The sequence below is a fragment of the Coloeus monedula genome (assembly GCF_965178545.1).
Source record: "Coloeus monedula genome assembly, chromosome: 12".
Lineage (NCBI taxonomy): Eukaryota > Metazoa > Chordata > Aves > Passeriformes > Corvidae > Coloeus > Coloeus monedula.
The window spans coordinates 20,735,528-20,749,567 of NC_138792.1; the positions used below are offsets into that span (position 1 = coordinate 20,735,528).

A 14,040-nucleotide genomic window follows, 5' to 3' on the forward strand; every position below is an offset into this window, starting at 1 on the left:
GGGGGCGCTCCGGAGCGAGCTCGGGGAGCACGCGGCACCGGTGCCCCGGGATCCCGGGAAGGGATGGAACAAAGAAGCTTCACAAACTCCTGGGCAGCCGATCCCAGTGTCCGGCCGGACCCTCGGGAACAGCAGGCTGGAATGGCAGGCTGGAATGGCAGGGAGGAGCACAAATCCCAGGTGGCAGACGAGATGTATCCAAACGGGGAATCCCCCCGGAGGTCTGGGCAGGCAGGGCGAGCAGGGCTACAACATAGCGAAGGCTCAAAGCAACGGCAGGGCAGGGCAGCCACGGCCCAGCTCCCAGCGGGGCAGGGAAGGTGGGCTTGGGATCCCAGGGCTTGTCCAGCAGAAGAAAAAAGCAGCCGAAGAAAGCAGCCTCCCTCTCTGTCCAAACGCCGAGGACAGACTATCCCCACACAAAGATGAAACAAAAGAGTAGCCAGATGCACCCCTCCCCCAATGGGTAGGTCTTTTTTTTCTTATGTACCCAGCAATTTGTCCCCCTAGCAACACATACGGGGAAAATTCCTTTAACAGAAAAAAAGACCCCAAACCAGGAAAACTCCTAAAACCCCAACACCTTTTCATCACATGAGACCATTTTTGTTTCACCCAAATGTGTGATTGTGGCTGATGGTACTTTTTGCGCATTGGCGGATGAGATGGTTTATTATTGCCATATTGGAATTTTTTCCTCCAGTTCTGTTAGATGTCTACGAAGTTTTGATTTGAGTTATTTTTGTTGTGTGCCCAGAGGCATGAACAGCCTATCCATAAATATTAGCATTGTTATCCCAGCTGGGAGGCTAAGGGTCACCTTCAGGAAAATGAGCTGGAATTGGTTCCTAACTTTTATTTCCCAGAGTGGATGAGGTCTGTTTCCAGCTAGAAAGGTTTTCACTCATCCTATAAGTGAAACTATATTGAAACTGAGAAGTTATTCAGTGTCAGCACAGGGTCTTGCTCAGTTTTTTTGTGGCTTGGTAACACCCCCAGGCAGAAAGCTGTGTGCAAGGTGAGCTATTTCCTCTGGTCACTCCATTTTCCTCCGACCACGGGGACGTTTGAATGGCTGACAGGTGGGCACGAGCTTCAGGTTTTAACAGCTATGGAGGTGGGAGGTTCCATGTCCTGGGAGCTCTGCCATGCTGGTGACCTCCTGTTGATCATCCTCTTCCATGAAAACCTCTTGTGAGGAATGAGACAACTCTTAGAAAAATTATTTATTAAAAACAGAAAAATTGAAAAACTACAAAAATCAGAAAAATATAAAAATTTGGGATCGTAGTGGCTCAAGAGCTATGCCCCAGGAGCGCAGGGATTAGAGATCTTCAGGCTTAGACAGCAGTGGGCCTCTGGTGGAAAAACCTGCAGTGCTGGGCTGACTTTTAGCTAATCCAAAAGTCAAAGAAAAATTAATAACAGCTCCTAAATAGGAGTAAGGCTTAAGTGCCCAGCACAGGTGTCCACTACAGCTAAAATCCACAGTGTTCTGCCTCTGCTCTGAAACTGACTTGCTGTTTTATAGTGCCTTTGCTCCGCCCCAGTCCGCCCACAGACCGCCCATAGACTGCCCACAGCACACCCCTTTGGTCCCAAGTGATTGGTGCTTCCCTTTTGACAGATCATCTCTGTCTACCAATAGCTTGTTGTTGTCAGGGGGGGTAGTAACAGCTGAAGTAAGAGTGGTAACATGTCCTTATTAAGATTCAGGTTGCCATGGAGCTTACCAACAGACCAATGGCCAAAAGTCTAAAAATAGCTTTTGGCTGTTAGAAACTGGGTTTTGGGAGCTCATTCTGAAACTAAGGTGCAAAGTAGAAACCCTTAAAAAAATATTAAAATACATCTAATACATCTTAAAGCATTTGTAAAAGTATACGGAGAACATGAGAAAAACAACTCTTGCAGTGTACAAGTGGTTTAAAGTTTGAAAAGGGATTTTTAACTGGGACACTTTTAACTGGGGGATTTTAACTGGAACTGGTGCAGATAAACTGCTTTGAACAAGTGAAAACACTAATAGCAGAACTTGATATTTGTACCTGGACTGATGGGTGAACATTTACATTCAATTAAAAATTGTTTAACTCAAAATTAACTAATTAAAACACTTAACATGCAAAAACCAAGCTAATTAGGGATTTCATGTATGACAGCTCTGGAGAGAGGACCTGAATGATGCTGGTGTAAGGATGCAGCAGGGATCTGTGGTACCAAACTGGCTGATGTGACAGTCTTGGTCCTTCCTCTTGTCCCTGTCTGTCCTGAAGTGATTTTTATGTCCTTTGCAGTGCTTATGTGGCTCTGATTCCATTCCAGCAGATGCTTTACTCCTTAATGCCATTACCTCTTTAAGCTTGTGCTCAGTTGCAATCTCTTTTTATGCTTAGGTAAATCCCGGTGTTTATCATAGTACTGTCTCGAGGAGGACGAGCACAATTTTTTAAGAAAATGAGGGAAAAAACACACCAAAAATTAATAATAAAATCCATAAAAGGAAACCTAGCTGCGGAATATGTGTCTTTACAAAATTGAATGGCCTGGAAACATATTGTACATTTCCAGACACTCAAGGGCTCATTTAGAATATTTCAGATATACTGGAGTATGACAGTTCTTTGGTTTCCACATCAAACAATCTGTGATTTATTGCCCCATATAGGGACTATGTTTTTATCATATTGCATATTTTCTAGCCAGAAATCTAACTCCCATATAAGCTCTTGAAAAAATAAACCCTTTGGGGATGGGAATCCAGGCAATATGCTTTCACAGACCCTGAGAAACTGCCTTTGATTTATTTCCTTGGAAATAAGGGGAAGACACAGTTTCTTGGAGTATTACAGCTGTTTCCCCAAGCAGGGTCTCGCTGCCTTTCTTCATGTGCTCGATGTAAAAACCTGGGTCCTGCAGTGAGCCCCATGTGAAAGAGCCTCATGTTGCTCTTAGAGAGGTTTGCAGGAGGACAAGAACAACATTTAGAAGTTTTATGAGGCAGTAAAACACACAGATATAGTTGGAAGGGAAAAAAAAAAAAAAAAAGACAGGAGGCCCAGAGGTGCAAAGGACCAAAGACAAAATAGACCTGAAGTTCACAAAAAAAAAAAGCACATCCTGGCATTTCCAGAGCCGTGTTTGAAGCTGGTTTGATCAACCAATATGTCCCATATTTGTTTGTAGGTTTAATGGGCTGCTCCCTGGCGGCCTGGCTGCTGGGAGAGGGCATGGTGGAGGTCACCCAGAAGTTAATTTGGAAAGAGGCCAAAAGGCCACAACTTGATTGAATCAGATGTAAACAAAATAGGCCTGGGAATGGTGTGATGTCCTTGTGCCTGAGTTCCCTGCAACCTCTTTGCTCAAAATGCAGCATGGTGGAGCACTGGCACCCAGTGAGGAGGGTCTGACCCCACCATGGGGAGACAAGTTCGGGTGGCAAAAGGATCCAGACACCACTCAGGGCACACAGGGAAATACAGAGTTTATTATGGGGAGCTGGGGACTTTTCAGGAATATATGTCCCCTTCAGAAGAATCCATTACTTTGATGGATTTGGTGAAATAGAGTTTCCCTGTGCCTGCTAGGCTTTCTGAGGTTTATTAGTCCCACTGTATTTTAATTCCCCAATCAGATGAAGCTGCATAATAATTAGAAAAATGTGCAAACTGCCAGATTGTTAAATAATGCAACGCACAATACTAATCACTTCAAAATACAATATTTAAATTGCACCAAAGCAAGTAGTTTTTGACTCATTTTCCACCTTTAATAAGTTAGCACTACAATGTCTGAAGTATTGTATATATGCAATATAATCTATCAAGTCCTCAAAGGAAATGTCAATAAATACAATAATTACTTGGACACACCTTTCGCTCATCATTATTAAACAGTTTGTAACAATTAAAATATTAAAACCACATGCTTGTTAAAAAGCAACCAGACATTGCATTTATTTCTTACTAAGGCTATTAAATGAAATGACGTAAGATTTTTATTTTAATGATAAATGTGCTTTAGAATGGATCAGTTAATTCTTCTTTAGTGCACAAAATAATCTACAGCTCCACCGAGTCTAGGCCTGGTATTTAAGTACTAATTCCATTGTTCTTTTATCTGTGCCCTGGCTCCCGTTAACACACAAGGTCAGTGCTCTCCCACTCTGTATGCAAGTGGTACTAACAGGATTTTGCCAGGACAGTTGAATGAGGGGAAGTGTGACCCTCGGTAATGAGAATGTAATTAAATCTGAAAGTATCTGACTGTCAGGTGACTTTTCAAACCTGAACCCCTTATTTCCCTGCCCGCAGCAGGCATCACCTGCCTGGATCCTGTGGCAAACCTCCAGGTTTATCAGGATTGTTGAGGGAATGCTGTATCCACACTGAGGTTTTTTTTAACAGCCAGAGATTGTTTCTACCTGGTGTGTTTGTGTGCTTGTTTTCAAACAGGGGTGTGTACTGGAGTGGTCTTACACATGTGAAATGTTACAACTTTGTCCCTGTGGCTTCAGCTCCAGCAGGGAGTCAGGTGCTTCAGGTGTGTCCTGCAGGGACCATCCTCTAAACAATGTTGTGGAAATCAGCTGTGGAAAAAAACAAATCAACACCTTTAAAGGAGATTAATTTGCTTTTGTGTCCAGAACATGCAGCTGATGCACAGCAGTGCCTTAAAACAAACACCAGATATCCTGTACCAGAGCTGAAGTTTATCCTGTTGTGGAGGAAACAAACTTGAAGGAATCCTTGTGCAGCAAAACCCGGTGTAAATGGAGGTGTTGATAGCAGATTAACAGCTAATTACAGTTATTCTGGGCCTTGTGCTGTGAGTCAGGCTGTAATTTAATCAGTAAATGTCTGAGGTAGGTGTCCTCCCTCATGGGCCCGGTAACAAAGGACACAGATCTCTGGTGTTAGTGGGATGTTAGGTAGTTTCCTCATGTTTTTCTCTAAAATTTGACTTAACATCAAGGTTTTTAAAATGTGGTCCAGACTGAGAGGGGGACTGGGATTCAAAGAGCTAATCTTCATTGTTCAGAAGGTAACCTTAGTCTTCTTGGCTGCAGAAAAAATCCAGTTGCTTTTGTTCCCAAGAAAAAGCCTTGATAACAATAATGTTACCTTTGATTCCAGTTTGAGGTGGTGTAAGACTGCTTAGTGATGATGTTCTCAGGGGCAGGAGGAAAAGGCAGCGCTGTCAGACCTGCTCAGAGAGGGACTGCTCTGACAGGAATTTCCTTCTCCAGCCCCGGGCTGTGCTGTGGTAATGTGGTGCCCAGCTGTGGAATGGTGTACAGGCAGTGTGACAAAAATGTCTGTGAGATTCCCACTCCACCCTGAGCGGTTTCACAGGCCAGGCAGGTTGGAGCTGGGGATTTCCCCAGTGCAATTCTGCCACTTCACCCGAGCCTTGTGTTTGCAGGGGGAACAAGGCACACTTGTGGCAAGTATTTTCTCTGTGCTGGCAAACCCTGTTCCCAGTCAGTGAGACCCTTTTGACCTGATTGCATTGGTGTAAGTACCCCTCATGGCTCAGGAAGACTCTTGGTTAATGCTGTTGCTCATTAAACTTCTTAGCTTGGTTTTGACCTGTAACTGGCTGCAGAGACTGGGTTGTATTTTCACGCTCGTGCTGCTGGAGTCCATGCAATGAGAGATGGCCCTTGCAGCACATCAGACTGTGAGCAGAGAGAAGTTTAGGTTGCAGCAGGATTTGCCTGTGGCCTTGCTTAGCTGTATTGCAAGGGAGTGATATTTAAGAAAAGGAAATGTGCTTGGTTGAGGACATGTGTAAGAAGATGCTGCTGCTGATGCAGCAGGGTCAGCAAGGAAGTAGGAGACAGCTGGCAGAGGGTGTTCGAGCCATCAGCAAATACTGTGATGGGCAGAAAGTTACCTTTTATTTTTGTAAGGAACCCTTGAATGCCTCCTGCCTATGGGTGGGGAAGCAGTTTACTGACCTTTCTCTGCAGCACATAAGAATCTAAAAGCTGAGGGTGAGACTTATATAGGTGCATTTCAGGGCTTCCTCTGCGAGTGTTGTGTCTCACTGGGGGAGGGTATAAAGTCACCAGCTTTGAACTTAATTTAAACACTGAGTTGCTTCAGCTGTTCAGTTGGTGTCTGTGCATCTGTGTGTGGGAGAACCACACCAGGCAGGGATCCTCCTGCCTCCAGCTCCAGAGGCCTGAGCCTTGCTGTTGGGTACATTCAGCATCAGTGATGAGTTGCACCCTGGTGTGTCAGCAGTGCCCATGCTGGAGCCTGGTTGGTTCCTTATCCTGTTGGTAGACTCATCCTAGGTGCCAATATTGACACTGGAAAATCTGTGTCCCTGAAGTTTTTTTGGTTTTTGCAAGCAGCATCCGTGCTCTGAACAAAGAGGAGAGCTGAGACCTTGCCCAGGAGGCAGTCCAGCCATCGTCTATTAATTAGAGACCAGCTGCTTGATCCTGCCTAGCTAACAGGTTTGGAGGTGTTTGCCATGGAGTCTTCCTCCCCCTGCCTGATTTAAGTCTCTGCTAAAATCAACAGCTTGATAATTAACCCCACGCTGGGGTTGTCTTGTCTGATGGGAGATAACTGGCTTATAAGGCAGCTGTTCAGTTCCCTGGGAAGCTCTGTGGACCAGGGGACATCTATTAGAACTGCTTGTAGTCACTTGTTGGGCTTCCAGAGCCTTGAAGAGAACTAAATGCAAAAGTAAAGCTTGGAAAGAGCAGCCCCCAGGAGGGCAGGATGCAGCTAGGGTGACTCAAGCTGGTGTTTTCGCAGAAACCTCTGTGCAACACAACACAGTGCACAAAAATGCATGATTTGAGGAGTCCTTCTCCACTGGGAGCTTTTAGGGGCAAAGGAAAGCGACTGGGACAGGGGTCTGTGTTGCAGAAGGAGAAGTGGAGGAAAAAAATTCTTCCAGCCCAGCTCTCAGCTTGCTGTTTCCTACCTGGTGCCAAGGACAAGATGTTTGTCTTGCAAGCAGCCCTGCAGACGTCGCCAACAGCCAGAGAGCCGCCATGTGTGCCAGAGCCTGAGCCAAGAGGAAGTCTCCCAGCTGCTCCAACTGGCTGGGCTGGGCTGGGCAGGAGGAGGCTGTGGGACCCCCTGGCTGCTACACTGCCTGCCTGGGTCACCCTGATCCCCTCTACAGAACCATGGGGCTGTTTTAGCAGATGGCTCGAGGTGGTGTGAGACCTGCACGTCCTTTTAGGTGCTCTTGCATCCAGGGCACCTTCCATCCAGGCCATCCCTGCTCAAATGTCTGAAGGATGTGATGGCGATGAGGTGGTTGATTGCTCCACCTCTGCCCATTTTGTCTTGCTTCTTGTGCTTCTACTTTGGTTGTTGTCTCATGTTTCATCTTCTGGTGACATGCACTTTGGGCATTCCTGAGCAGTGTTTGGTTAGCAGAGTGGGGTTCTGCTCCAACATAATGAAACAAAATATGGAAAACATGGATAATAGCAGTGTCGGGTCCTGGCCCATGTAGGCTCCCGCATCCCTTCTTCACTCAGCTGCCAATGCCCTGAGGGGTGGCTGCTTGAGAGGTGAAGAAATTGGTCCAGGTTCTCATGTCTTGTGATGCAGAGTGGGTGAAAAGGAGAGGGGTAGGAGACTACTGAGAAACTTTGTGGGGAGAAGGAGCAGGGATATGATGCCAGAGGAAGAGCAGTGTGGAAAGGGGACAAGATAACCAGCCCTTGCAGGCAGCAAGAAGGGAGCATCTTTGCAAAACCTTTTCTACCACCCTTGATAGCTGTGGGTAGTTAATGTGCCTGATCAGCCCAGGCAAAGTGAAGAAGAGATGGAAGGGGGTGTTTGCAATAAGTAGCTGCATTCCTATGTTGCTTCTAGGGAAATGGTAGCTCATGGAAGTCTTTCTGATCCTGAGAGGAATTGGTCCAGGCAGACTTCAGCAAAATGCTGAAGGCATCATCTATTGCCTAGTCCAACCACATGTTTGATGATTGGTCTAGTGATTGGGTTTTTTGAGTTTGAGGGATGTCTGTGTTTGATGAAAGCAGATGTAGGAAGGGATGCTGAAGGTCCAGCAATAGTTAAGGCTTGGAAAGGCAAAATAGGAGAAGGGGCTGTAGTGGCTCAAAGAGGAAAGCAGTATTTCTCCAGCACTGGCATTGATGTGTGGCTCAGGGGATGAGCCAGAAGCAGACAGGGATTGCCCAGGACTCCATCAGGCTGGGCTGTACCCCTTAGCCCTGCTCGGCACCTGCACTGTCCTGTTCCTTCCTACTGCTGCACAAAAACAAGCCATAAATAGCTGGGGTGGAAGGGGAAGGAACTGGATATAAGGTGAATGAGCTGATCGTAAAGCCTGGGTAATCTCTTTTTCACATGTGCCTGGTGATGAATGAGCATTTGTTCAGGCCAGGGAAGTGACACCTCCCCTGCCTGGGGGACAGCAGGCAGGAGCTGGTCCCTGTGCCTGCCGTGGTGCTAGCCAGGGCTTAATCTCCATGGGAGCATACAGTCCCGGGCATACAGTCCTCACCAAACCAGAGCAATCCATAATTCCTTGGCAGCCCCTTCTGCTGCCAAATGAGATTTACTGTCCAGTGCGAACTCGTGTTAATTACTGCCAGCACTTAGGGGTCTTTATCTGTCTCCCTTTACCCATAGGGATGATGTCAGTTTGGATAGCTAATCTGGAATTAAGCTGATGATCCATAAAGTAGAGCCACCCTTTGGTCAATGAATTCACTGCTGTCACCATCTTTTTTGTGCTATCAGGAGAGTGACCAGGAAAAGTGACTTAACTGGCAGCCAAGAGCATCTCCTCTGGAGCCTGTGAAGATAATAAAGTGGGTCCTGCTGTGCTGGTAAACCCCAACTGATGCGTGGTAGGGATTTTTCCTATTCCAGGTATTTTGAGTGCTAGAATTAAAGACTAAAACATTTTTATGGCTAAGGAGCCACAATATAGGCTCAGAACTATGGTTCACAACTTTAGTCACCCATCACCATGGACTAGTGCAGAGCCCCAGAGTAGGAGTGACTCAAGAGCAGTGTGTGGGGAGGGAATGCCCTTGCTGATGCTGTTCATAGCAGGCAGGAGGTGCTGTCTGGGGCTTGGTCTGCTGAGTTCAGCTCAAACCTTGTGATGTCTCAAAGGAGGCAGCACAGGGAAATGCAGAATTGGCCTTTAGAGCAGCTGAGAAAATGGCCATGTCCAACTCATCATTTTTCCAAGCGCTGCAAATCACTTTTCCATCTCCAAAGTCTGCTTTCACTTTATTAACATTTGATTAGTGATCACTTTTTGTTCTGCTGAGCTTGAAATTGGAGCTCAATGAGGAACAGGTTTCTTCTCTGCCATGTCTGTGCTACCAAGGTGCATCCAACTGGAAGGACCATAAGGAAACCACAATTCAGATGTCCTCCTGCCAAAATGGGTGGTTTTATCCATGGGCCAGCGCTGTCATCAGAAGAGCAGTGGTGCCTGCCGGTGTGCACACACTCATGTGTTCACTCTTGCAAGACAGAAGTACAAATCCTGGTATTTACAGATATTTTTAAGGTGTTAAATATCCTTATTTTCAAATGGAGTTTGGTGCTTGGTGCCAGTGAACATTGGGTTTTTCTGTAATATGTGTTGCATTTTGTTGCTGCCCAAGAGGGGGAAGGCTTTCTGGAGCTTGTAAAGAAGCAATAAAAAATTATGCTGTTGATGTTGCATTAAGTTTGTGTTTGTGCATACTCCTGTTCCACAAAGGTGTGTCTCCACAGAGTGGGTAAACCTAAGGCAGCGGGGAAATAGAAACGTGATGTGGAGGGCACCAGCAATCTTATGAGGGTTAGTTAAATAATAAAGTATTTGCTAATAAAATATAATCTTTTCCTGCTATTTCCAGGGCTAATAAGCAGGGGAAGTGGAGAGAATCGATTCTGCTGTTGCATGCTTATGTTTGATCAGGCCACCAAATTCAAAACACATGAGTTTTGAAAAAGTCCACAACTTAGCCTTATAAAATGGGTTCCTTATCCCAATTCTTGCCTGTGATCAGATAATGACCTTCGTAAGCAAAACAACCCCAGCTGTATTTCATAATGGGAATATACTTCTGTACATCATAATGAGCTGTTAAAGGGGAACAGTATCGTGTGAAAATCTGCACGTTTCCCGTGATGATGCCCTGATTCAAAAGCCACACATAAATTATTTGGTATTGCAGATTTCAAGGTCAGGATTGGCCTCATAAGATCTAGTTTTTCACCCCCAAAACCTAATGTTTTTAGCAGGATGGAATTTCAAATAGAGAAACCTGATCTGTTGGGAATCTCAGGAGTTGTGTGAGAAGTATCTCAGCACTTGTGTCAGGTACTTGTAAGTGTGTGGCTGGAGTGGGTGACTGGAGTGAAGGAAGGGGAGGTAATACCTTTGCTCCTCCAAAAGTCTTCCTTACAAGGCTCCTGAAGGAAGGCATCCTGAGCTTTTCAACCAGTTGTGAGGTGGTGAAATTCACTGAGTTTTGTGAGGTTTCTAGCAGAGCCAGGAGCTGGTTTTCCCTGCTAGGTTGAGTTCCCAGGGTTCCCTTCCTGATGCCAAGCAGCACATGGACACATGGCTGGAGCTCCAGAGTCATTTGTGCACTGAGCCACTTTTTCTGCTGGATGTGAATACTTGATTATTAAGCATATATTACAATTCTGAATATTATTTTAGCTGCAAGTTCAGTCTCCATCCTCTCCAGCTTTTTAGGTTTGATCGTATTCCAGAGGCTTACTAAAAACATGCAAAGAATTTCAGCAAAACTCTCTGGAGCACTTTTTGTTAAATTTTTTCAGTCATGCAAGCTAAATTAAATGACAGCTCTGTCCACCAAAAGATTACAAATATCAATCAGCCTTCTCCCCTAAACTCATGAAGGAATTAAATGTTTTTCTAAAAGTCTTCTATTCCCCTTAATAATCTCTTTGGCTGTTCTCTTTACTTTACATATTTTTGAAGTGTGTTGAAAGGGATGATTTCTGCCCTAAAGGAGCACAGTGCTTGTAGCTTGCTGACAGTATTTAATCTGAATTTGTGGGCACAATTTTGGGTGTTGCTCAAATTGATACTTGCAATACTGCGGGCTTAGTTTCCAAAAGGACAAAACAGCTATGAAACTGCAGTCCAAGAAACAAGATGCTGAGCTCTTTTCAGAGATGGGTGATTAATGGTAAAAACTATGTTGCAGCACCCACTGTTTGTGTTGAAATTGGAAAAATAAGACCAGGTGGCTCAGTGGGCTGGTGGAATGGGGGGCTCTGAGTGAAGTGGTTGTAAAGAATGAGGAGTTAAAAAGATTTCAACATACAGTGGCCTGTCCAAGACAAGCTGAGTCATTACCCTGTGTTGCTGCATCTGTTTTGTCTGTTCACTGTACAGTTATGAATAATTGTGTAAATCATGCTGGGATATCCTGGGGAGCTTTCTTTGCAGGAAGGCTCAGCACACCGTTCCCTTCTGCCTTGTGTTTTAAGCTGTAGGGAGACCACAAGACAAACCAAACAACAAAGATGTACATGGAAACCAGATGTGACTGCCCAGTGTCCCTTGGAGTCCCTCCTGCTGATGCCCTGGCACTGCCCACCCTATCTGTCCAGAGGGTCAGGGTTTAAAGGGGATGAGGCAGGAAATAAAACTGATGGATGCCTGATCTGTTAGAACTTGTAGTGAGGAGCAGAGGGAGTTTCTTGCCGTGGTGGTTGTGTGGATGGAAGAGGAAAGCCCCACAGCCCCCTCGGAGGTGTGTGGATATCTGTCCCCGGCCTCCCACAAAGTGTGCTCCAGTTTACATCAGGTAACTTTACAGTGTATTTTTGCCATTATGGTTTAGCAAAGAAGAGTAGATAAGACAGTAAACTCTTAGAGCTGGGTGAGTTGTGATTAAGTTAAAGCTATCTCACTGTTACATACTACTTTAGTGATCACCAGACTGTGTATTTTCCTGCCTCTTACCACGGGCTTTAAACCACAAGACATGAATAAACCGTAATTTTAGGGTACAGTCAGCTCTGCTTGCTATTTAAGGATGGGGAATCTATGTTCAGCCCACCAAATAGAATTTCATAAAGCATGCAAACCATCAAGGAGGTTGTGGAATGGTTGATGAGTGGGACTAAGGCTGCTGCTCTGGATGAAGCTGACATCCAACAGCATTCCTGGGTCTGGATGTACCAATTGAGTGGAGTGGGATTTCCACCCCACGCCTGGTCTCTGCTAACTATTCCAGTAGGTTTTGTGTCATGGGCTCTATTTCTCCCACAGGCAGCTGAAAAATTTAATTGAATCTCTCTATAGTTGTCAGCAGCTGGGGAGGGCATGGCTAAGGATGGAGGTTTTCTCCTGGCAAAGGAATGAGCAGTGTGGCACAGGGATGTCACGTTCACTTGAGCCAAAGTTGGGGCCCACGTGATGTTTCTCAGAAAGTTCCTGTTTTATTGTGGCTACAAAGGCATAGAAATTAAGCTGCTGATTTATGGCATGCCAAGGAAAAAACTAGTATTACAAGAAATGCTCAGTTATTTTATTGTTTGAAAACACACAGTTGAAAAATCCTGATTTTTCCTTGCCCCCCACTGAGCTTATTAAATCTGAAAATATCCCAAAAGTTAATTCTCTCTGCCAGAAAGTTCCTCTGCTCTTTCGGGTAAATCACGAAAGCTGTGCCACCTGGACTGCATGGTTGGGTCCCGTCTGGCTTGTTGTGTTCCTGGGATGCAGAGGAACGAGAATCCCACAGAGGAGCAAGCATCCTGCTGCTGAACAGTTGCGGTCCCTTTCAGCACGATGGACTTGGGTTTTGGCAGTGGTGCACTGGAGCAATGGGTTTAAACTGGTGTGTGTGCTAATTAGCTGTGCATGGGAGACCCTCATTCTACCTGGAGCTGAGGACTGCTATTAGCTGGGGGCTTTGTTTGGAGGAGCAAAGTACAAGTGATGATGTAAAGGCTTGGGTGGTTGGCATGTTCAGTTCCTGGGTGGGGTCTTCCCTGTGCTACCCCCAGCGCTGCACTTGCCTTTTTGTTTGTTATTTTTTTGTGGTTGCACCATATTCTGGAAGAGGCCTGTAAATGTCTAAACAAAATAAAATTCCTGAAAAATGAACTTAACCAGCCTGAGCCAAAGCCTGTTGGAGACCGTGAAAGCACATCCTCTGAGTTTTGAGGAGATGAGCTGCATTTTGCTGCCTACCGTGGATGTGGGACTCACCCAGCATGGTTCTCACACCAGGCAGACTTTGACACGTGCCAGGGAGAGCTTTGCTGCAGGGTTTGCTGCAGCTGGGGAACCCAAAGGGGTCTTACATGGAGCCATTTGTTTTTCATTATGTTACACTCCTCTAATATAAACACTGAAGTATGTGGACATTGCTGTGGACAGGGCGAGCCAGATGCCAAAGGCATTCCTCCAAGGCTGTATAAACTTCAGGAGCTAAATATTTTAGAAACTGTTTTCTAAGGCTAGCTTAATAGTTTAAAAATATAACCTAGATTCCAGATATTAAAAAATGCCTTGCAAGGCATGCACAGTGCTGCAAGAGATGGAACTAACTAAACCCCTGAAGTATGTGGAAAGCTCCCATTTTGCAATATCTTCTCTGTTACTTATCCTTTTCATTTTTTTTTCCTTAGCACTGAGATTAAATTCAAGAAGCTTTTAACAGCAGAGTGGCAGTGATAGAAATTTTCAGCATATATTAACTAGCTGACTCACACTTTTTCAAAGGGGATCTGGGTTTATGATGGAGTAGCTGGCTGCTTTCAGCAACAGCAAAATCAGGAAAGTCAGTGAAGAGAGGAAGCTGATAATTTATACTGTGTCTAATCCCTCTGTGTGCTGTGATGGGAGCATGGGGAGCTCCCACCCATGTTTGGAAAGTGGTCCTGACCCCATGCTCAGGGGAGGCATTCAAGTCCCTGTCTCAGGGATGTACAAATTCTCACTGTTACTTAGGACTCAGCTTTAAAATATTCTTTAAAAGATGCTTTCATTGTGTCACTTGGCTACCCCAAAAACTTTCACTAGCACCCTCTG

General features: G+C 45.3%; 1 protein-coding gene across 1 annotated transcript in view; it reads left to right on the forward strand.

The window, feature by feature from the left end:
* GPC3 (glypican 3) overlaps positions 1–14,040 on the forward strand; it is a gene marked incomplete at both ends in the record, with an annotated part of 154,368 nt that overhangs the window by 106,144 nt on the left and 34,184 nt on the right. The window lies entirely within an intron of this gene.